This window comes from Pseudonaja textilis, chromosome 3, assembly GCF_049901715.1.
Source record: "Pseudonaja textilis isolate UNSWEBS1 chromosome 3, rPseTex1.2, whole genome shotgun sequence".
NCBI classification, from domain to species: Eukaryota; Metazoa; Chordata; class Lepidosauria; order Squamata; family Elapidae; genus Pseudonaja; species Pseudonaja textilis.
Genome location: NC_141992.1, coordinates 127,445,617 through 127,471,613, shown reverse-complemented (window position 1 = coordinate 127,471,613; position 25,997 = coordinate 127,445,617).

Sequence of the window (25,997 nt, the reverse complement as noted above, 5' to 3'; positions counted from 1 at the left end):
GGACTTCTCATCAACTGACAGTACAATTCTATTCTTTCCTTGAAGGGCAACATCAAATGATGAAAAGGAAAATGCTTAATGAAATTTAGGGTTTCTATCTGCTTATATAGGCTGTTTTTCAAAGAATCAGATGGACTGAAAGAGGAAACACCAAGCTTCAGCACACAGCAGATTCTCCTCCTCCCTCAAGACACAAAAATATGTGAAAAACCTAACTTTATCACTATCCTGGTCCTGTTATATTATGTACAAAACTGTGCAGTTGAGGAAGGTCATCAGATTCTCATTCAAATCCACAAAGTCAGAGGCCCTATACTTAATTAAATGGTGTTAATTTTATTAGATAACAAGTCTTAACAATATGGCCTAAAATCATAAAATCTCCAGCTGCTACTGTCCTGTGTTTCTGAGATAAAAACGATGGCAAAGTTAATGAAACTGAAATTCTCAAGATAGACTTAACACCTACAAATGATCCTTCTCTTTCTGTCTTCTTTTTTCCTTTTTTTCTACTTCATGGATAGATTAAAGTCCAGCATGGAACCGGTAATATATAGCTTGAAAGAAAATAGCAGAAAATGTGGACATTAATGGAAATCAAAATAAGATTCTAGCCATTGCTCTAACCAATGTCTGGAATCTCAAAAGCTATTTTATGTGTGTGTGCAATTTCTAAAAACGAATGAATTCCAGGAATGTGTTATTTGCCAGTATGTTAGAGAGGAGGCAATTTTCCACAAAACATGTTTTGCATTTATGTGCTGCATTTATATAATATTTTAGTTAATTTGAGTGCCTATTACAAAAATAGTTTATATAATAAATTAATATATTTCACTCTTTAAAGTATATGGCTGTCCAGATATTTCTTATATTAATTCCCAGCATCCTTCTCTGTTGGCTATTCTAGATACTGCTGCTGGATGTTCTAATTTAACAATATCTGGTGGGCAATAAGGTCTCCGCCACTGAGGATTACTTTTAATACATTTTAAGTACGATGCTTGCATTTTTTTTCTTTCCCAAAGGTAATCAAGGATCCAACTGAGATTATGTCAAGTCCCATATGTGAGCATTATGAAGCATTTAATTAATTAAATGCAGTCAATATTGTTATTCCTCCTGTACTTAATAATTTATTTCTTCTATCATCCCAACAGTGTCAGCCTTTCAGTAGCAACTTTTAGACAGATCCCAAATGTATGGTAAAAATTTGAGTAATCTTATGGTCTAGGGATTCCAGGTTTTTCACTCAGCTCTATCAAATATAGCTTGATAGTGATATCAGATTTGATATCCTAACTTCTGTGGTTATTTCTTATAATTTGTTAACTGAAGTGATACATCATAGAACAGGAAAGTAGAATGAGACCTTCCATCTATGAATATTTAGATACATTTTGATGGCTCAAAAGAAACCATTAAAGCTCTTATACTATACCCAGAGTTTTAATTATAACATAAGAACTTTTTAAAAAATGAGGATTGGTTTACTGAAATCTGAAGACCATTTCCCTACCACTATCACCCTGATTTTGCAATTAATTTAATAGATCTCTGAAACATGAATTATGCAAACAACAGTAACAAAGACAGAGTCCAGCTGTATACACATGGAATGGATGAATGAATGTACAGATGTGTTAGCATGTACTAAAATAAAAAAAATATTATGTTTTTAATATATAAGAAATAATATATATACTGAAATATCTTTTATATTCAGCAGAAGGAGAATATCTAACTTGTATACTTCAGTTCTATAAGTGTTACTAGAGTAAATGGAATTTAACCTAGTAATTTACATTATATTTATTTACATTATATCGTATACAGACCTGAGCAATATTTATACAGAACTGAAACTTTAAATGTCTCTGAAATTAATATTTCTTTCAGGGTCTTGGAGACCATTCCATCTATGCACGAAACAAAAAAGAGACATATTTATAAATACTGGCAGCCAATGAACTTCACTTCTCCATAACTTTGCACTAAGAAACTTACCTAGTAGAATAATGAAACGTCTAAAAATTAAGTTCCAATTACTCTAATAGTGCAAGATAACTCAAATTTGTCACCATTCTAGCAGATATTTGTTGTTATGGCTGCAGGAGTTCCAACATCCTATACCGAGCACTTTTGCTTGGTTCCAGTTATGAAAACATCACCTAAACACTTACTAAAGTAGTGTCTGTCCTATAAATTTCCTTATGTGGAGAGAATGGTTGTTTATACATTACTCAAAGAGAATTACTTTTTTAACAAAAGCATACCATGTGTATAAATTGAGGCATGCTAATTAATTATTCAAATACAAATTTGGAACTAATATAATTTAAATAGGGCTGCTATGCATCTCTTGTGGGAAAAAGTGATCAGGTAGCCTGTTAGGTAGTAATAGAGAGTTGCTAATGGACAGTGTGAAGGTCTTCCCTATTGCAATTATGTATCTACAAAAGAGACATGGAATGAATAGCTATTCAAATGCAGAATTCTTTCAAAGTTTTGTCAGTTGGCAGCCTTTGAAATAAAGAACTCTCCATAAAGTGGAAGATACGACCACCTTTCTATCCACATTACATTTCTACAGCAGGGTATTTGATCAAGAAACATTTTCTGTGTCAAGGAAAATGACTTTGTAAATGGAAGAAGGGATGTTTAATGTCTTCATAGCAGTTTGATTTTGTAGCAGATTGTAGCAGATCCTTGAAAACCAGTGTGACAGCAACACACTTCAATTTTGTGTTTGAAAATACCCATGGTTAACTTTTTATCTGCCTTACCATTCTGACATTCTGAAAGGTTGTATCATTAAAAAAAAATAGATGTAACATGTTCTAATAACCTTTGGCCTTTAACTGTAACTCAAATGTTCAATAGAGTTTAAATAAGAGAGAGAAAGAGAGAGAAAAAAAAAGAGAGAGAGAGATAAGTTTTTTTTTTAAATAAACTGATGGTAAAATGATGCTTTCTTTTTTATATATAATATTTATCTTGGTTCTCAGTCCAGTTGTCACATATGTCAGGAGATGACAAGTTGCCTGCCTATTAGCATCTTTCTTTAAATAAATCATCTTATCTCAACACTTTTGCAATATTTTATCATACAATGTTACATAGCAGAAGAGAGATAGAAAATAATTGCTTTGTTCTTTAAATTTTCTCCCATCTTAATCTTTTGAGCATCATGTAAACACCATATTTTTTATGCAGCCTGAGTTCCGTTGAATTTTTCCCTTGAAAATTAAAAGATTTCTGAGATAGGCACCACTTTATTATGAGGCAATCTGACCAGCATGAATATTCAGATTTTCTGCTAGGGTGATGACATTGCTGTGAATGTCAACAAGACAAATGGAGAACACCAGGCTGGGAGAATGGAGATGTTGGTGGGAGGTGGATAAAGAAGCACCTAGGCAACTGGTAAGACTTTCCAAGATTAAAGCCAAAATTGGACCTGGTGGTTGATTATGAGTAATGGCATAAATGCAGAGCAAAACACGCATAAATTGTAAGAGCTGAGTATCAAATGCATGGATTAGGAGAAATACCCTTGAATATGTAAATGTATGTGTTAACTTGTCCAAAACCAAATTGATACATCAATGCAGAAAATAGATTTAGCACTGAGAATGTGAGAATCTAATTAAAGCCAAAATTGAAGGATCAATTGGCATATTTTGTCCAATATAAAATTTAGAAGGAATTAGGGATTTCTTATCAGATGAAACTTTAGAGAATCTGAAGAGGAAAATATGTTGAAGAGACCTCAGCATATTCCCACTTATGATCAGAAAATGTACATTTTCATTCTGTTATATTTGTGTACCTGTTGTGGGGGAGAGAAAGAAAAAAAAGGCAAGAGATAGAATTAAACTACAGGTGATGATCTTCAGCAAAGCAGAACTTCAATGTAATACACACTTTCTCACACTGATTTGTCTATTAACATATGTTGTTTCTTGTCAAATGGAATGTATCCCGTTTTTCTTCATTTTATGCTCATACAAACATTGAAGAAACAATAAAGTATTTCAAATCTGTCAGTCTGTATTTATCTACCTATCTACCTATACCTGTCTGTCTGTCTGTCTGTCTATCTATCTATCTATCTATCTATCTATCTATCTATCTATCTATCTACCTATTATCCATTTATCTACAATATCTACCTATTATCTGTGTGTAATAAAAGATAAGCTGCAATTTCTTTTACTTCTCTCAAAATGTCCAACAAAAGTGACATTTCATACTTGAAAGCAATCTTCACCAAAATGGTGGCATTTCTCTGAAATTCAAGGGGCAAACAAGTGTTATTACATGTAACTGTTCTAGTATTTTTTCTAATGGACGAGATCATCTCTGTTGTGAAGAAAAAGTTGATCTGTTATTGAAAGATTTTCTAACTCAAGTTACAATAGCAATTTGACCTGATAATCAAGGAACCATCAAAAATAAAAAAGTATTTTGCTGTTTGTATAGAGCAGTGGTGGCTAACCTGCACTCACTTGCACCCACTTGTGTGCCAGCACCCAGAAAGCAATGCGTGCTGCTCCCCATGCCCCCTGCGCATGCATGTGCAATTCCCCCTCTTGCACTGCATGTCTCTGCATGCACATGCAATCTCCTCACGTGCAATGCATCCCTGCACATGCATGCACGTCTCCCACACACATGCGCGCCAGATACCTGACAATCAGCTGTCGGGTGGCGACGCATGCGTGTATGTGTAGTGGGGCTCTTCCAGGTGACCTCTCGTGTGCTGGGGGAAATGGGTCTGCGTGCCACTTCCAGCACACATGGCATAGGTTCACCAACATGGGTATAGACCTTCAAACTACGAATTCCTCATTATGTCATAAAGTATACTTGCAGTTATTTGGTCATGACAACTTTATGCATACTTAAAGGGATAGAAAAATAATAAAGTTTTGAGTGGAGCTACCCATATGTGACTAGCATCTTTGATTTTTCTTGACTTTATTAGTGTGCATTCAAATTATTCATAAGAATACTAGGTATGTTTTCTGTCTTGCAGTTATATATAAAATGTGGGATAAAAATGCAATAATAATTTTCAATCTTCTTTTTGACTTCAGTGTGCTTGATGTTCATCTAGGTAGCTAAAAATGCCAAATCCTGTCTAAATATCTTGTGAGACAAACCATACTTATAATAATAACAATAACACCCCAGATGTAATAATAAAATGTCTGAACACAGCAGATGGTGCACTAGTACCTAGAGGCAGCAGACTAGAAGAGAAAGAACTGGAGAAAATAACAAAATAGAAAGATCTGCAAATAGAGGAAGAACAACTGTGGCAAAAGAAAGCAAAGATAATACCAAAAGACATGGGCACCTTGGGTGCAATCCCAAAACAATGGGAGCAATTCTTGAACACCCTCAGAATTGGAAAAATCACAAATAAGTTACAAAAAGTAGCTTTACTTGAAGTAACTTACTTTCTGCAACAATCCCTTTAACACCATTAGAAAACAACATCTGCCTGTCTCAAGAGCCATGGTGGCACAATTGGTTAGAATACAGTACTGCGGGCTACTTCTGCTGACTGCTGGCTGCCTTCAATTTGGTTGTTTGAATCTCACCAGGCTCAAGGTTGACTCAGCCTTCCATCTTTTGAGGTGGGTAAAATTATGACCCAGCTTTCTGGGAACAATATGCTGACTCTGTAAACTGCCTAAAGAGGCCTGTAAAAAGCACTGTCTAAGTGCTATTGCTATTGCTATTGCTCAGGGCCTTGGAAAGACTTGATAGGTGGATAAGAATATCAAATCCACTCTAAACATCTGGGTGACTATGTGCCAACCATAATATGGAACAAATTCCATAAAAAAAGATGATGTACCAATGGACTACTCATACATATATTATACTGAAAAAGTTCACGTTCCTGGATGAACCAGCTTGTACTGTTTGGCTTCTAAGCCTCTTAATATATCTCATATTCAGGAAGCTGAATTAACTTACTAGGAAAAGTGGCATATATCCAGCCCCAAACTTTTTAGTGTGATCCAATAAGGAAGAAAAACACTTCAATAAGCAGCTATTATAAAACAATTTGGAAAACTATAGTATCAAACTCTCACTAATTTCTAAGTTTAGAAAGGCATAAGTATCTTGAATGTTTGGACTCTGTTCTCCCTGAGTTTTTTGTATTCCAGCATGCTGAGTTGCCATTTAGGCGCTAAGCTACTAACAAACTTCGCTCCCAATTGTTGATTGTCTATTGCCTCATGTTCCTCCTGTTACTTTGCCAGCTTCTCACAGTATGTCAGAATTAAGTGTGGCAATTTGTTTATTGATTCAAAAACATGTAATACTGAACTGGTAATTCATGTATACGTGTTATCCCTGTTGTGCTCAAAGAAAGCAGAGAAGCAAATACATTCAACCACTATTATAATTTCACTGATTGGATAAAGAGGAGTCCAGCCACCATAGATTCAGCTGATGCCAATGCTCCTAGGCTCTGATCCTCAGTTTCCATATGGCCTCTGTGCAGCACACAGTCTTCTACTTGCTGATGTATGACAATTGTTGCTGGAGTCTCCTTCAATCTCGGTGCTGGTGCTTGAATAATTGCAGCTCATGCTGTCTCTTGCTCCTTAGCTGGGACTTGAATTCCTGCCCATAATATCTGGTCCTCTAAATCAAGAAGATTTACTGTATTTTCATCCCGAAGTAATATTTCCATTACAATAATAATAATAATGATGATGTTGTGGGACAAAGTACTGTTACGTAGAGCAGAAGAGCACATACATCTCTTAGCATTAATTAGTTTGCATGCCTAAAACAGTGACAGAGTATCTGTGTACTGAAAACTATATCTATTTTTATATGACATGATGCACAATGATGTGGAAAAAATGCTGACAGTTTCAACGTTTCTCTGCATGTTTATGGTATGTTATTTCCATAGATCAAGTGTTATGTCTTCAGTTCTTTTTAAAAAAATAAATTTTATTAATTTTCTATTAATTACATCTGTTAGTGTTTAATAAACATCATGTTGTCTGGGTATTTAATTTGCTTAATGATACGGATTCCATTCTTACTCTCCACCCTTTTTTTCCAACCACTGGTAAAATAAGTTCCATGTTTGATAATATTCTGTGTCTTCTTTCTGTTTGATTTTCAATGTAAATCTATCCATTTCTGCACAGTCTAATATCTTCTTAATTATTTCTTCATCTTGTGGTGTTTCTTCATCTTTACAATATCGTGCAAATTACATCTTCAGTTCTTATGAGTTAACCTTTAATGATTTGTGGATCTGTTGGCCAGAACTTCTGGGCAAGATGGGAAATAGTCATAAGGTATTGTCTACATGCAGAAAGAGTTCCATGGAAAGAGTGCTGGTAGGTTGCTGCAACATCATCCAGTAACAACCAAAGATTTATTTTTTTGTAAATAAGGAAAGCCAGGCATATATCTGAATCTTCGTCACTTTGTTTAGAAAACATCACACAGAAATAGCAAGAAGATATGGTCTTGTTTGACTGATAATTAAACAAGCAATGGTCCCCATCTACTCATATACTCAGGTGTGAAATCAAAAGCTAAGCCCGCAGAGCTATATTTAGGCGTGCAATATGTCTTTGAAAAAAGTAAAACTCACAGCTGAAGAACCTAAGGGAAACCACTTCAGGAATGTAGTGCTGTTTGAGGAGAAGCATGGAGGCTTTTTCATAAAATGAACCAAGGCAACCTCAACTATAGCAGGGCAATATCTTGGATGACAAATATGTTGTCATCCTAAAGATCTCCCTCATAAGATTATTGAGTTGAGGCTAAAATTAACCATGACAGTGCTTCCCTATCTTTCTTTTTTAAAAAAAAGACATTCCAGGTTCTATGTATACCAATACATGCTTTAATGCTCGAGAATCAAACAAGCCCCGTTGTATTAGTCAAAGATTGTCCATTATTCTTTGCCATAGAGTGTCAGGTCATATACCTTAGGGAAGCTTAGAAGACTTCCTGGAGACATGAAGAGGTAACTTTATCCCGGTTGAGAAAATTTTATTTTACTTTAACCTCTTTGAGAAAAAAATCAAATTCTTTAACTTCTTGAGAAAAAAACTATATATATGTATTTTGTAAAATTAAATATGGGATGTGATTGAACAAATAGCATCACCACCTTTGTCCACTCTTGTACTCAGCTAATAGAATTTCAAGCTGGATTTGGTAAATTTTCTTCTGCTGACAGCTTACCAGAATCATCTGTTGGAATGGTACCCCATTTTTTTTCCCCTGATTTATCTTTCTTTCAGTACTGTCTTGTTTTTTTTCTTTCTCCAACAAGCAGCAGGTAAGGGACAAATAATTATTATTTGAGGTTTGTTCTGATCTTTTGTTAGGAATTGAAATTGTGCCACTGCAAATAATTACTTAGTTAGCACTAAGGTAGATCTTACATCAAATCTAGCTCTCACTGTTGCTTTTCATGCAGCTCAGATATCCTGGAGCTAATGACTGAATTGGCAGGCATATATACCAGCATTCTGCAGTTAAAACACCAATGAAGTCCAAGCTTTAGATCTTAAGATTCATGGTTCAAGCCAATTTACAGGATTGCTCTGCAGATATAATTAGGCATCTTCATCTACGCTGATCTGTCCTCCTGGAAAGACTACGTGAAAAGTACACTGCTCAAAAAAATAAAGGGAACACAAAAATGAGACATCCTAGATCTGAATGAATGAAATATTCTTATTAAATACTTTGTTCATTACATAGTTGAATGTGCTGACAACAAAATCACACAAAAATTATCAACGGAAATCAAATTTAGCAGCCCATGGAGGTCTGGATTTGGAGTTACACTCAAAATTAAAGTGGAAAAAAATACTACAGGCTGATCCAACTTTGATGTAATGTCCTTAAAACAAGTCAAAATGAGGCTCAGTAGTGTGTGTGGCCTCCACATGCCTGTATGACCTCCCTACAATGCCTGGGCATGCTCCTGATGAGGTGGCAGATGGTCTCCTGAGGGGTCTCCTCCCACACCTGGACTAAAGCATCCCCCAACTCCTGAACAGTCTGTGGTGCAACGTGGCATTGGTGGATGGAGTGAGACATGATGTCCCAGATGTGCTCAGTTGGATTCAGGTCCTGGGAACGGGCGGGCCAGTCCATAGCATCAATGCCTTTGTCTTGCAGGAACTGCTGACACACTCCAGCCACATGAGGTCTAGCATTGTCTTGAATTAGGAAGAACCCAGGGCCAACCACAGCAGCATATGGTCTCACAAGGACTCTAAGGATCTCATTTCAGTGAGTGGCAGTCAGGCTACCTCTGGCAAGCACATGGAGGGCTGTGCAGCCCCCTAAAGAAATGCCACCCCACACCATTACTGACCCACTGCCAAACCGGTAATGCTGGAGGATGTTGCAGGCAGCAGAATATTATCCACAGCATCTCCAGACCCTGTCACGTCTGTCACATGTGCTCAGTGTGAACCTGCTTTCATCTGTGAAGAGCACAGAGCACCAGTGGTGAATTTGCCAAACTTGGTGTTCTCTGGCAAATGCCAAATGTCCTGCACGGTGTTGGGCTTTAAGCACAACCCCCACCTGTGGACGTTGGGCCCTCATACCACCCTGATGGAGTCTGTTTCTGACTGTTTGAGCAGCCACATGCACATTTGTGGCCCGCTGGAGGTCATTTTGCAGGGCTCTGGCAGTGCTCCTCCTTGCACAAAGGTGGATGTAGCAGTCCTGGTGCTGGGTTGTTGCCCTCCTACGGCCTCCTCCACGTCTCCTGATGTACTGGCCTGTCTCCTGGTAGCACCTCTATGCTCTGGACACTACGCTGACAGACACAGCAAACCTTCTTGCCACAGTTCGCATTGATGTGCCATCCTGGATGAGCTGCACTACCTGACCACTTGTGTGGGTTGTAGACTCGGTCTCATGCTACCACTAGAGTGAAAGCACTGCCAGCATTCAAAAGTGACTAAACCATCAGCAAGAAAGCATAGGAACTGAGTAGTGGTCTGTGGTCACCACCTGCAGAACCACTCCTTTATTCGGGATGTCTTGCTAACTGCCTATGTTTTCCACCTGTTGTCTATTCCATTTGCACAACAGCATGTGGAATTGATTGTCAATCAGTGTTGCTGATTGTTTGATTTCACAGAAGTGTGATTGACTTGGAGTTACATTGTGTTGTTTAAGTGTTCCCTTTATTTTTTTGAGCAGTGTATAATAATGCAATCAAAGATTTTCTTGACTGTGAGGTTTGAGATATGTTGGGAAAAATATGACAAACTATTCAGGTAGTTAAAAATGTTCATTTTTCAAGAGTAGCCAGAAAACAGGCCATATTCCTAAATGGGCACTTTAGTCTCCATCCATCTGAGAAATTCTCAATTAGTTCATCAGAAAATCAATGCTAAAGGCATGCCTGAAGTCCTTTGCTTCAGACTTTGCCAAACTTTGCCAACAGAAAACAAATTTAATATCATTACACTTTGTTTATGTAAATTCTAGCTTTTTTTTCCCAAAACAAACATGGAACATAGTCATCTTTTTTTTTTTAATCAGAAGTGAGGCATCTGTTGTAAAGTCTTACTTTCTCATAAATAAAACACATAGCACTCTTCATATTATTGGGGGGGAGGGGAATACCATTTATATTGCCTACAACCTCCATCTTTCAATGATGATAAAAAGCATACTTTTTCATACTGTAGTTAGAATACAGTATTGCAGGCTGACTCTGGTCATCGCCAGGAGTTTGATTCTGTCCAGCTCAAAGTTGATTCAGCCTTCCATCCTTCTGAGATTGGTAAAATATAGACCCAGATTGTTGGGGCCAATATGCTGACTCAGTAAACTTCTTAGAGAGGGCTGTAAAGCACTCTGAAGTGGTATATAAGCTATTGCTATTTTGAGAAATGTTTTGTTGATAGGCTGACTTGGTATGTGATAACCCGGGGCATGGCACAAAAGCAACAAAGTCACAAAAGTAGGTGAAGTCCCTTTAATACCTCCAACTTGGCCCCCAGTGTCCAGTTATCATCAGCTGGAGAAAAAAGCTCTCCCAAGAATAGTTTTTAAAGGAAAGAAATGCAGTCCGAACTCAAAGTACATATAGATTATAAATAAAAAGCAACACAAACCACACTGTAGCAATTAACGAGACAGGGCAGGATAAGAAATTGAAGACTTCAAAAGATAATAAAACACAAACAGTTGGGAGGATGCCAGAACCCAGATAAAACTTGACAAACCAAAATAATTCATGCTTTGCTTCCAGCAAGGAGCTGTGCGCAAACACCTTGTTAAAATCCTGTTTTCCCAGCTGCAACTAATGAAGGGAATCAGGGCCTTTTCCTCCCCTAACGCATGTTGCTCCCTTATCTGTTCCTGCCTGCATGCCCTAGGATGAAGTGGGGTGGGCCTGGGTCTTCCTCTGAACGCCAGCCGGTCTGTGCCCTTCCCTAGTTTCCTCCACAGCCACTGGAGCCACACTCCCACTCCCTGTCAGCTGTTCAACCTCTCCCTCGGAATCAGATTCCAATAGGGGCATGACATGGTAGAACTTGGGAATATATACCTTACAACTACGAAGTTAAGAATGAAGGTAATTAGCAACATGTCATCATTAGAAGCAAAATGAACACATATTAACACAAAGCAAGACCATTCTTCTAGATCATCTAGATCAGTGGTTCCCAAAGTGGGTGGTACCACTCCCTGGGGGGCAGTCGGATGCATTAGGGGGGCACTAAGAGGCAAGGGGGCTGGCAGGGGGGTGCTAAGAGGCGACAGGAGGGCATTCGAGGCGCCAACCCTACTGATTCACTCACTGACTGTAGCATCGCTCCAGAGCCGGCACCTCCAATGCGGAAGCGGTGGCACGTTACGTGCCACCACGGCTGCGTTTGATGCACCGTCCCCCACCACCTCTTAGTGCCCCTTTGCTGGCCCTCTTGGGGATGCTAAGAGGTGGCGGGGGGGCATTCAAGGCACCAGTCCTGCAGGTTCACCCATTGACTGTAGCACCGCTCTGGAGCCAGCGCCTCCAATGCGGAAGTGGTGGCACTTTATATGCCGTTGCAGCGGCGTTCAATGTACCATCCCCCTGCCACCTCTTAGTGTCACCAAGTGGGCTGGCAGAGGGGCACTAAGAGGTGGCAGGGGGGCGTTCAAGGCGCCAATTGGCCCTGCAGGTTCATCCATTGAGGCACCAGCTCTGGAGCGGTGCTACAGTCAATGGGTGAACCTGCAGGGACGGCACCTCGAATGTCCCCCTGCCACCTCTTAGCATGTCCAAGAGGGCCAGAGCAGGTTGCTAAGAGGTGGCAGGGGGTGGCGCATCGAACATGGCCATGGCAGCATGTAACGTGCCACCACTTCCTCATTGGAGGCGCCAGCTCTGGAGCAGTGCTAGTCAATGGGTGAAACTGCAGGGCTGGCCAGCACCTTGAACACCCCCCTGCTGCCTCTTAGCCCCCCTCTGCCGGCCCCCTTGTAGTAAAGCTCCAGAACCGGTGCCTCAAATGCGGCAGAAAAGCCACTGCCACCACTTTCCCAAAGTGCCGCCGCTGTCACATTCTGTCTTTCTGTCAGTCCATCCATCCATCCATCCATCCATCCATCCATCCATCCATCCATCCAAAAGGTCTGTCTGTTTGCCTGCCTGCCTGCCTCTCTCTCTCTCTCTCTCTCTCTCTCCTCTCCATGCATGCATCCATCCATCCATGTTCGAAGTGCTGGCCCCACAGGCACATCGGGAAAGTAGAGCAAAGCCAGTCTGAGAAGGAGGGAGGGAAGGTGGGAGGAAGAGAGAGAGAGAGAGAGGGAGGGAGAGAGAGAGAGAGAGAGATCTGATACATCAGACTGAATGAGGCCTAGTTTAGACTGAGGCCCTTTTCTACACTGAAACATCTTTTCCAGCACATTGAAACCTCTTTGGCTTCTATTAAAGGTTTTGTGGACGAAACATGGTCAAGGCTATCAGGAAGCGCTCACATTTTGTTGAGGCTTTAAACAGGATCCATTGAACCAGATCTCCACCCTAAAAATTACTTTTCCCCAATGTATTACAGTGCCAATTCTGAAGAAGGCAAAACCAAAATGTACTGGTAAATTACAAGGAGAACACACACACGTACACACACTCCCTTCTAACCCTGCTGGAGCAGGTGATTGGACTAGAATAGATATCTCATTATCTTCCTCCTCCCTCCCTCCCTCCTTCTTTATTTCTTTTTCTCTCTGTCCCTTCCTTCCATCCTGCCCTCTTTCTTTGTCCCTTTTTCTTTCTTTCCCCTTTCTCTTTATTTTCTCTCTCTCTCTCTCTCTTTCTTTTCTCTCTCTCTTTCCCTCTCTCAGGCTCATCCCTTTGGATCAGGGTTCACCAAACTTTTGGGCCTCAGGGACCACCAAACTCATAATTTTAAATCCTGGAGACCACTAATATGAATTTTGACTGACAGTGGCTTTCTGGTGTTGGTGGGAGAGAGAGAGAGATCTGATCCAACCTCTCTCTCTCCCTCTCTCTCTCACACACACAGGCAGGGATGGGATTTAGACTCCTGATCTAAAGCTGTCAAAACTCCAAAAACTGGTCAAGTAGCTCCTGGGAGGCCAGTCATAAATTAGACCACTTGCTAAACAACCGGTCATTAAGTGAGGACCACTTGTATTTGGTTTGCCAGTCACCTGGCCATGCCCACCCAGTCATGTGACCAGCAAACCACACCCTCAAATTAGGCCACACCCACAGAAATTTGAATCCCACCCCTGGGTGGGAGGCACCGAAGATGAGTTTGTAGCACCAAGGGGGCGGTGGACTGCAAAAGTTTGGGAACCACTGATCTAGATCTTGGCAACCAGTTCCAACTTCTAACCTAACTTTTTATTATTATTTATTTATAAAATTTTAACAGATGACCAAGCAAAACCCATAACTCAATTCTTATTTTTTTCTCTCTGTTTTTATACTCAAATAAAATGATATTTTGAGTACCATACGCAGAGAATGAATACAACTTGGGAGAGGGTTGATCACTCTAGGTATTTCCTATCTTCAGAAAAATGAGGTGGGGGGAATAGATCTTACTATTGTTCGTCTTTTGGAATTTAAAGGTGTACAATTCCAAAAAGACTGAGGGCAGCTTATATTTTAGAATATATATATATATATATATATATATATATATATATATATATATATATATATATATATATATATATAGATCAGCTTATAATTTTTAGAATATATATATATATATATATATATATATATATATATATATATATATATATATATATATTATAAATATATAATATATTTAAAGGAAAATAACTGCCCAAACAAAATCACTTAAATTACACCTAGAAACTATTGTCAGGGGCATCCCAAAATATCCCAAAAACAAGAATGGGGACAGACACTTAAGATACTTCCAGAATATTTGAAGAGTGAGACCTGTACATGTCTTGGTATTCCAAAAGGCAAGGGTTTTTATTTATTGAGCAGTAAGCCTTAGATCAATACCTGGAAAATATTAAAGTAAATAGCAAAACAGGCTACTTCTAAACATCTTGGAAATAATACTGTGATTGCCAAGAATCATTGCTGTATCAAAAATATGTCATGTGAGAGAACTCATGCCTCCGTTTTTGATACAGCAATTATTCTAGTAGACAAAAGGAATGCTGTGGACATAATCTACCTCAATTACAGCAAAGCATTTGATAAACTTGCCCATGCCTTTTTCATTGACGAGTTGTTAAAGTGTGCTTTGTATGGTAGTATAATAAAGTGGATCCACAATTGACTGACTGGCTGTTTTCAAAGAGTTAATATTAATGGTTTTACATTGAATTAGAGAACATTCATCAGTGGGTCCTTTGGAGAACTATCTTCCAGCTGGTATTATTTGACATTTTAATGAATGTTCTGAATAATGGGATTGATGGGAAGCTTAGATAATGGAGAGGTCTGGCCAAAACCCAGAGAAACAGAACAAGATTGTAATCTCATTTGGACAGGTTTGAAGACTGGGATGAAAGCAGATCCAGCAGAAGAGGTTTGTTGTGTATCCCATCCACTAGAACAGGGATCCCCAAACCCCAGGCCATAGACTGGTACCCATCTATGGCCTGTTAGGAACCTGGTTGCACAGCTGGAGGTGAATGGTGGGCGAATGAGCAAAACCAAAACATCCACCATCACCCAGTTTGTGGAAAAATTGTGTTGACAAAACCATCCCAGGTGCTAAAAAGTGTACACACTGCTACATTAGACAGTATCATTAGGCAGCACCTAGGAGGAAGAACTTTTCTGCTACCAGAAAAATATACCAAAAAATTTATGATAATAAGATCTATACAACAGTGTAACAATCTATGTAAGGAAGTTGAAGGTTCTCCGTTCCTGGAGATTTATGAGAACAGGCTGGACTGTCACGTCTCCTAGATAGTTTGATTGATTTTACTACACTCTGTGAAAGGCTGGGTGATCTTTCTGATTCCTCCTAACTCTGACAATTCTCTGATTGTTTTAGTTATATCCCTTTTTTCTTTTTATCTGAGGGTTATTAATGGCATAAATAGTTCTCCCCATGATTGTGTTAACTTTATAACAACCTGGTAAAGTAGTCCAGATTGAAACAGAACAACCAGCGCAGTTTTATATGTATTTGCAATGCTGACTAGAGATTTCAACCCATACTTCTTTCTAGTATAAGGGTACACAATATACCAACCTCCCAAAGTACACAAAAACTACTAAAATTGTGGTCAAATTATAATTGTAGCATGATGGAAAGACTAAATGACAAAATTTCATAGGGAATAATGATATTAATGTGTTTTTAATTAAATTTAAATTAAACGAAATTTAGTTTAGTCTTAGCCTAGTTTTGTCCTAGCTTTTTTGGAGTGCAGCCATAGCATTCCCCTCAAAGGACAAACATGGCTTTTGGCCCAAAGCAATTTGCACAGCCCATTCTAGTCCAGTGATCAAGGCAGTGCACCAAACGGGCATATATTAATGTATGTATACAGGCAGCATTATATTATGAAAATTCAAAAGGCGCCGTGCAGTCATCTAAATGTGCAACTCACAATTGCTAACATAAAAGATGAAATGAAATAAGAGTACAAGCATTTCATCAAGGACACACATGAACTTTTAAAATGCTGTGCAGGAGAATAATGAGTTGGCAGACTTCGTTGTGTGAACCACCTCAAAGACACAAGATAGAAACTTTTGGTAGAATACTGCTATTGATCTTAAGCCAAATATGTGGTCCTGAGGTACAGTATATACTGAAATAATGGAAAGTTTAGAGCAGATTCTTGGCTCACCAGATCAGTAACCAAGCACCCAGAGGGATCAGGAATAGCAAGGAGTCAAAGGAGCTTCAGATCAAACTATTTTGTGCCAATCTCGCTTTCCCCGTGGATTATAGAGTGTTAATAAAAAAGGTCCTTGCTGCCTTTTGGAATAGGGAAGAGCCGCCTAATTTTACATGGCCTATGGCATAATTTTGAAAACAATTTGCAAGGGATCTGTTCAGATCTCCATTGAGAGACACCTGTTCTTTCCTTTACATCCTGCTATTCAAGACAGAAACACGGAGACATCAAACAAAAGGGGAGGAGGGGTTCAGAAAGAAAGAAACAATGATTGCCAAAGAAAAATATTTAATAGCTGCCAAATGGCCCTTCATTATTTTCCTCCCTTGCCGCTATTACTGAAGGGTATCCTCATTTTGTAGAGTTGATTTCCCCCCCATCCATAGTTTGTATGTGTATATGTGCATACATAGGGGTCAGTTAGCATGAATCTCTGTAATGTTTTCAGCAGAGTATTCTCCCCTGCAGGTCTTGCTAAGCTTATTCGCTCTGTTGTAACATGCAGAATTTTTTTTCTTAATGCACCACTGCTAAAAAATAGGGAGTTTTTTTAAAGCCATTACTGAATAGCTTTACTTAATGTGGAGGAAAGTGAACACTCATCATTATTCTTTAACATCCCCTAAAGCCACAGTAGGTGGCTCTAACATCCCTCCACTTTTAATCTAACTTTTTTTATTAGTTCAGCTCTGCTGCGATAAGTTAGTTTAGGGAGCCATCTTCCTATTATTTTGCCCTTCTTTGCTCGGTGCACAATCCTCATGAATGCCAATTAATGGACAGTGGAGAGAAACAGGAATCCCAGGGATCTACCTACACTTTATTTCTCACACTAATGCATTTGAAGAGAATAGCGGTGTTTTCATGGAACTCATTGCCAAGTTAGTTTGAAGCATGTGTGAACAAAGTGAGCTAAAATTCCAAGTCTATTGAAGGTGTTTAAGGTGCTGTTGGGGCTGCTGTGATTCTTGGAGTCTGTTCCATTCACTCCCTAGTAAAAAGCAATTATGATTTCTGCTTTGGTTAGTTATTCAATCGACTTGTTCGTGGCATTTTCATTCACCTTTCTTCCAAGAAAGTCAGTGTATTATCCGGTATATCTTCCCATCCCATCTTCTAATCAAATTAATCTTCAGGAAGTAGGATAGGTTTAGTGGATATGATTCAAACAAGGCTTTTGGGGAGTTTAATTATTAACAAAACAAATGTAATTTATAAGGATTGGTAATTTGTGTAGCTGGGTATTCCCTATATAAAGAAAATAAACCCTGATTTTTTTGAACGAGACATAACCATTTATGAAACCCTCAGGAAATTATCCACCAATTCTATTTTTTGTGAAAATCTATTGGTGAGATCAAAATGAAAATACTAGTAAATGCTTCCTGAACACAAATCCAATGTCTTTTTTACATGTCTGTCTAGTTTTCTTGGGAATTATATGGAAATACATTGTCTTTGCCTTTTTCATGGTTTGTTTTTCCTTTTCAATTTACATTTCAAACCAAAGATCATTATTATCATCATTATTTATGGAATTAGCTTTGGTCGGTCTTATTTCAAGGTAGACTAATCATCTGATATAACATCAATCCCAAATTTTACAAACATATTTTCATTTACTTTCTCATTGCAGTACACATATATGCAAAGGGTGCATACTGTTATATATAAATGGCTTTCATGCATAGTAATACTTCACTCATTGTAGCAGTCCAGTAGAAAATCAGATGGGTGTAGTTCTCACGTTTAAATTGGTTTTACTTATGTTTAAATTGGTTTTAGCACAAAAAGCTATATAGATGCAGGTTGATCCACACCACATTAATGTAAAATTCTGTTCTGCTTTTCATCATAGTGAAACCTGAGCCTTCAGAATGACCTTCATGATACATATTATTACTATTTTTTTTTTTAAAAAAGAGAAATATCATCTTTCAGGATTTGTCTTAAGCTTCTTGTCAGTGTTGGAATGTAAGATGTAGATCCATGTTTTATTAGGAATTTCATTCTGTTATTGGTGCATAATATAACTATTAGAGAAATTTGAGGTTCCTTTCTTTTTAATCACTGTACTTACAAACATCTTATTGGGGATAGAAACAGATGCAATAAAATCCAAGCATCTTCTCATATACATTGCAGTTCCCTTTTAAGTTGGAAAGCTCATTATTTACTGTATTGTGGCCATTTCTAAATAAGCATATATTTATTGTTACTGTCTTATTAAAACTTTTAAGTAACAGGGAAAGATTTTTGTGGGGGGAGGGGAAGGCCCTTTGTGGATTTATATACAAATAGTAAAATAATTCCTCAAAAAAGAACAAATGTATTAATTTTTTTCAAAGTTTATCTCCTGGACTACACACAAACATTCCTCTGTAACATTTATTTTCCCTTTGGAATTGTTATCTAATGTTCATTTACTTTGAATTTGCTGGTACATTGAATTCAGGGGACTTATTTCTAAATGCTTGAGAAATTCAATATTTGTGACACCTGACTGACCCTCCTGGACAAAGAAGATCTGGGTCTGGTTAGTAATTTGATAGGAGGTTCAAGGGGCTATCAAGACTTGAGAGTGGAAAGCTGGGGGGGAAACCCCCTGAAGATGATGAAGGCAAATTCCATCTAAATTACTGCCAGGAAAACTGCAGAGCTGTATCCGTGAACTCCTCAACATTTGAGTTTTAAGCAATGGCAACTTTCCCTTTTGGCTCATCTTCAGTTCCTCAATTCTTCTAACTGGGACTATTCCTCAGGTTTCTGATGTGGTTTTTCACTCAGTGGTATACTCAAATATCACAACTCAAGTCGTATGTAAAGTAAAGGCTGATATATGCAACAGAGAGATGGGAGAGATCAGCTGAACTTGTCGATCAGAAAGGTGGGCAGTTCGGTGGTTCAAATCCAGAGGTGGTATTCAGCAGGTTCTGACCAGTTCTGGAGAACCGGTAGCAGAAATTTCGAGTAGTTCAGAGAACTGGCAAATGCCACCTCTGACTGGACATTTGACAGTATCCTTCCCCTGCCATGCCCACCAAGTCATACCCACAGAACTGGTAGTAAAAATATTTGAATCCCACCACTGTTCAAATCCCTAGCGCCACGTAGTGGAGTGAGCCCCTGTTACTTGTCCCAGCTTCTGCCAGCATAGCAGTTCAAAAGCATGTAAAAATGCAAGTAGAAAAATAGGGACCACTTTGGTGGGAAAATAACAGTGTTCTGTGTGCCTTTGGCATTTAGTCATGCTGGCCACATGACAACGAAGACATCTTTGGACAGCACTGTCTCTTCGGCTTTGAAATGGAGATGAGCACCGCCCCTAGAGTCAAGAATGACTAGCCCACATGTGCAGGGGAACCTTTACCTTTTAATTATTCTAAGCAAACTTTCATTGGCAACTAGTTTATTTCTGGTCTGCATCCCATTCATTTTTATTTACTTTTAAATTTATTCCATCCTTTTTCTTCAGGAATATGCAGTTATTAAAAAAGAAATTGCACTTCCATTTTTACTTAAGTAATATTTAAATATAAATATTAAGCTGATGAATGCTATAGTTTCTGTTTGAAACTATTTTTTTATTTATTTTAGCATTTAAAGCCCTATCCAGGCTTTCCCTGAAAGAAAGGAAGTTAAGAAAAATGTTTATTCTCAGTCTCTCTGTGATGTTCTAAGGAGGCAAGTGCTAGGCAAGTGATTACTAACATTCATTTTGACATCATTTCTTTATCTCTAGATGGTCAGTCAAAGAGAAGCTGCAGCAATCAGTCAGTTCACTGTGAGTTTCACTTTTCTTTAAAAGCCATTCTTTAACCGAGAGAAACTCTCTGATTCATGCAAGGCCAGCTTTTCTTAGCAGACAAAACTTACTTACTCCCAGCCTATTCATTGGGAACCCACAAAAAGGAGAGGATTTTCAGAAGCCGCCACTGAATGGGAGGTAACTGGGCCTGATGTGAATTGACCTTAGTTCCTTTAGGATCTTTTTTCCTTAAATCTCAGCAACTTCCCAGATTCCTAAAACTCCTGTCGATCCAGATCAAGCAACCAACATACATACACCCTTGGTATCTAGACTGAGTCTTAAGTTTCAGATAAGGGATGGGAAGGACTGCTAGGACTTTTTTGTTGTTGTTGTGGCCATACCTGGTTTCAAATTGAGACATAGTGGCAGAAAGCAGAGACAATATTAAAGTATATAAAATCTATTTTTAAGAGTAGTATTGAATAAGAATGTTGTAAAAGCAGATGGTTAGTTACGTTCTTACCCGTGCAGCGGTAGATCAAATTCTATAAGGATCTGTAAATTCTTGTTTTCTGAAGTCTTGATAAACTGCAAGAGGGTCTAATCCTATATGTGATCTTTAAGAGGCAGTTGTATCATTCCTTTCCCCTGGGTTGGATAATCATTACTCTTTTTCTTTTCCTGCTCCTCTTCCATTTCTTTAATATATCAAGGATAACATTTTATTAAGGGACTACCCTGAAAGCTGGTGCAGATTATTGGTACTCTGTCACTCCTTCTTCTGCTCACCTCTGGGATCTTCTTCTGCTCACTTCTGAATCACACATTCTTTTTCCCTCCTTCACCCTGGAATATTCCAGAATGCTTTGAGGAGAAAAATGAGGAAGGACAGGACAAGACATAGGCTGACATTCATGAATGAATGAATGCACGCATGCAATTTGTGCACCTTTGAATTTGATTGCCTTGTACTCCAGCCCCAATGACAATATTTATAAGGAGTTCATAACAAGATTGGTACTTATATTCAGGACTCCCTATTGACCATTTCTGTGTTCAGCCAAGTTGCCACTGAGTTCTACACGATGCTGAATTCCAAGGTTGAGCTGGATGCATCTTTCTAAATGAGCTGTTGGAAAAAAAATATATATCAAGTTCAGCACTCTTTTGGCTGTACAAAATCATTTTTCTTTTGTACAAATGGATACTGTAACAAATGTGGGAGGATGCATTTCTGTCTGTCCTTTGTCTATTATTTTCCACAGATTCCACTGGGGTTTTCACGGATAGTCCCAGGAAGTGGTCTCCTTAATAGCAGAGGTATATTATGACTTGGTAATTATATAATGCAATACTTCCATTGCCAAGAGAAAATGTTTGTTTGCATCTGTGTGTGATTTATGGTAAACAAAATCCCCTTACATAACAATTCCTGTCCAGCATAGGCACCCTCATGATTCAGTTAGCATTAATGTAAAAATAAACATCCCTCATGCTGCATTTTATCATTTGCATAAAGAATCTTAGTTTACCTTACAAAATGCCTTCTCATCTCATGTGCTTGAGATAGATAAGTTTTGGTCAAATATAGTTGTAGAAATGCCTGATCACACATATTGCATCATCATCTTAACATGATGAATATCTTGCACTGAGATGTGTGTGTGTGGGGGGGGGGAGTTTGAATAATTGTAGCACAATTTGTAACCCACAAGCTGAACATAATCAACCAGCCATGTAACTGTGTCATCTCTGAACCCCAAACAGAAAGAAAAGTAAGAAAAGTTATGAAGTCTTTGGGTGGCTGATACAGATGTCTAGTGGCTGTGCTTGGCTTCATGGGTCACAAACCACAGAGGTCTTTGTAAGTGATACAGATACCTAAAAATAAGTAGCAAGAAATGGAAAGTTCCCCAGTTTCATATTAAGCTATTACTGATATTCTGATGATGAAATCTGTTCTCCAACTTCTGGAAAAGTTTCTTTTCCTAATAAAAGTAAAGCCACTGTGAGTTAGACTAAATTGGTAATTTCAAGTGGCTTTCATGGCAAAAGTATCAAAGTGAGTCACAGATATCTTCTTCTGGGATGGATAGGTAGATAGATAGATAGATTAGACAGACAGACTAAAATAGCTTACTGTCTTGGAATTTCTTGACAAGTTTCCTATCCAAGGTACTAACCAGATCCAACTCAAACCTTTTTTTTTTCAGATCAGCCAAAGTCAGTTAGATAAATCTTGCTTTCTCCCTAGTTCTTTGTCTTATCTTATTCTCAGTATGCTTTAGAATTTTATTAGAATATTGTAGATGGTGTATTGAACTTAGTAGGGTTTTGTGTGTGGGGGGGTGTTTTACATATTTCACTATCATTATTTACCCATGTAATATGACTATATTACTATTATTCTTCTCATCTTTTCTACTACCTTCTCATATTGGTATCTTATGATTATATTAATTAGTTGGTTGTATGTACACTTGGAGCTTCTGCACTAGAGACAAATTCCTTGTGTATCCAATCACACTTGGCCAATAAACCTATTCTATTCTATTCTAATCTATTCTATTCCATTCCTTCCATTCTATTCCATTCCATTTGATTCCAATCTACTCTGTTTTATTCTATATAATTGTCATTTGAACATTTGAAAAAGCAATATAGTTTCAATAATTCAATTCAAATAAGGAAGAAAGTCTAGGCAGGATTTGGAAAAACATCCAGTTTTGGTAGTCATAATCTGAATTAGCCATAGTCTTATTTCCATACAGTTATTAATCAGCAAAACTTAAATTGAGAGCATTTCCTTTAAAAATAATCAGTTTTCTTATTGAATGTTGTTTTGCTAACTGCCTAGAAAACTGCATCACAAATGTCACATGGCACCAGCCTAATAAAAATAATGCCATTTTTTAAAAAATGCTGCATAGGTGTAAAAATAATGCCATTTTTTAAAAAATGCTGCATAGGTGTTTCTTTCTGCTGGACTACACACAGCATTTCTAAGTTCCTCTATAACTTTATTTTCCCTTTGGAATTGTTATGTTCACAGATGTCATTTCATGCTTTAGAAAGCAAAGTGCACCTTGGCCATCTAATAGCCACAACTTGTTGATGAAGCAGGGACCTAATAACACCATTCATTAGCCAGGGGACATTATCTGAGACCTGAGAAAATTAAGAGGAAAAGTATTCCCATAACATGCATCACTGTCTGTAGTTAACAGGAATCTTTTCATATTTCAGAAGAAGGGAATTTAAGTAAGATCATGTTAACCTCACATTTTTGTTGTCTTGTTTCTTTTCTTTTAAATAATGTTTGGATCTTTTAAAAAGCATTGTAAACAATTGCTTTATAGCAATTTCACTGATAGAGATCAGCATCTGATCTTTTATAGTTTTTTCAACCATATTATTCTTAGCACAAATACTGCTGTATCATAAACAGAGCTATTTAGCTTGATGCAATACAGATTGATTGCACTGATTGTCTTAACTAGCTTTCTTGCACCTTTCCAATAACTTTCTCAGTATATCCATCATCATCAGAACTTTTGTACATCCATTATTGCAGGGATGTCGATAATGGGCCGGATGTGTCACACGCTGGCCACACCCACCCTAATTTTAGCAAATGGAGAAAAAGTTGTGGTACATCATGTGATGACAATGTGACGTCACAAGTTTGACACCCCTGCACTATGGGCTATACCAAGGAAGGCTGTTAGGAGGCAAAACTGGCATTTCTTTTCAGGGATACATTGTTCCATAATGTACATTTAAAAGGTTGTTTTACTGAAAACACCATCCAACTTAAGCATCTGTGAAGTTCTGTACAATTTAAGAGGAAAGGGGATGGCTTTATTGTGTGTCAGTTTTGAAGGCATACAGTCTTGTTGTCTTGTAGGAAAAAGATCAGCTAAGTTGGAGAATCACTGCTGGTTAGGAGGGCAAGGGATTTGAAAAAATAAGGGGCCTAAAACATGACCTCACTTGATTTTCCCTAAATATGATCCTTGTTTCTAAAAGTCCATATGAAATGAAAGAGAAAATACAATTCACTGAAGGGAAGTTTAGCCAGGAGAAATATGAAAAATAGATTTGACAATATTAATAAGAATAGCAACATAGCCATATTTTGTCTGCTAGCCATTCATCTCTGTTTCCAAAAGAATTTCATATTGAAACCAACTACTTGATCAATCAAGATTCGACCTTCCAGTTATATGTTCTTACGCATTCTGATTCTACTTTTGATTGACAGTAAGTTAGGTTTCTGTCACTTGGATATGAACAATCAACACTTTTGAATTATGGTTTGTTGATTAAAATATCAATATCAATCTGCTAACCCAGTGAAGTTCAGCTGTCATTTACATCTAGTATTTCTAATCTAGTAGCTGTTGTCAAACTCCTTTAATGGATACTATACTTATAATGAGCCATGAATCAGGCAAGATCTTACATGAATTTGCAATTTGCTTTAACTTGAATTTGCAGTTCAATCTCATATAAAAATCCTGATATAACACATGTTCAATAATATGTTCTTTAGGCAATTGCTTGTGATGCAGAGCACAGACCAAACCATTTTTGTCATTCATTTTATCTATCCAGAGACTGTATCAGATTATACAGAGCCAGAACAAAATACCTCTAAATTCTGTCTGAATATTAGTATGTGAAATCAGTTACGTGTACCGTCCAAGCTGAAGCTATGGAGACAGGTGGAATACACATATTCAGCTGTTGTAAAAATGCATGTAGGAAATAAAATCTATCCATGTATACCAGTACAGAGGATGACTTTTGCCTGTGAATATTTTCTGGAAGGTCATAATTTCTCTTTCTGGATGAAGAATGGTTCTTTAATAATACGTAGTTCTAATACTCTTCCATTCCAAGCGGTCTGAAGCCCTTCAGAGATGAATGAAAACCTAAATTACAGGGAACAATAGGCATTTTAAGTTGATTGATTTCAATAGCCAAGGACTTTAAGATATGAAGTTGAATTTGATGGGGGTAGTTCATATTTTAGCTTTGGGTATTTATGCTCATACATTTTGTAGAATTCTCCAAATAGCAGCAGCCTTGATGAATCTGAAATGCATGTGTTATTATGTGCCAGAACGGTTACATTCCCACATATGGTTCAGGTTTTTGCCTCTAGAGTGATCAATACTGGTAGTACAGTGATTAAAATGCAATATTGCAGGCTAACTCTACCCGCAACCTAGAATTCGATCATGACAGGCTCAAGGTTGACTCAGCCTTCTACTCATCTGGGGTCAGTAAAATGGGCCTAGATTGTTGGTGGTGATATGTTGGCATTGTAAACCACCCAGAGCACTATGGGGTGGTAAATAAGTCTAAGTACTATTGGTACACATTTTTCTTGATTTCTGCTGTTTTTTGGGGTGGGTGGGGAGGTTCTTCTAGAAAATGTTCTAAGTCAACTTTCTTACAAACAAAGCAGTTGTCTGTAGCAATCCCAACAAGTTGAAGACTCATTTGATGCCTTATTTTATCAAAAAAATATTCATCTGAACATACTGCTATAATTCATACACATCTGGTATTGGTTAGTCATTTTACCTGGACATATATTAATGATACATAATAAGAAATATAATTTAGACAGTGTCATTTTCAGATTATAATGAGATGTGCTAGGAGAAAAGTGCTAACACAATAACATAGAGATCAGCTCTGGATTTTATCTGTAAATAATTTTGCAGAACTGGATTACAGTTTATAAGATCACCAAATAGCTACGGTATGAAGTAAATAATATACAACACTCAAGCATGCACAATATGTGAGTCAAGCATTA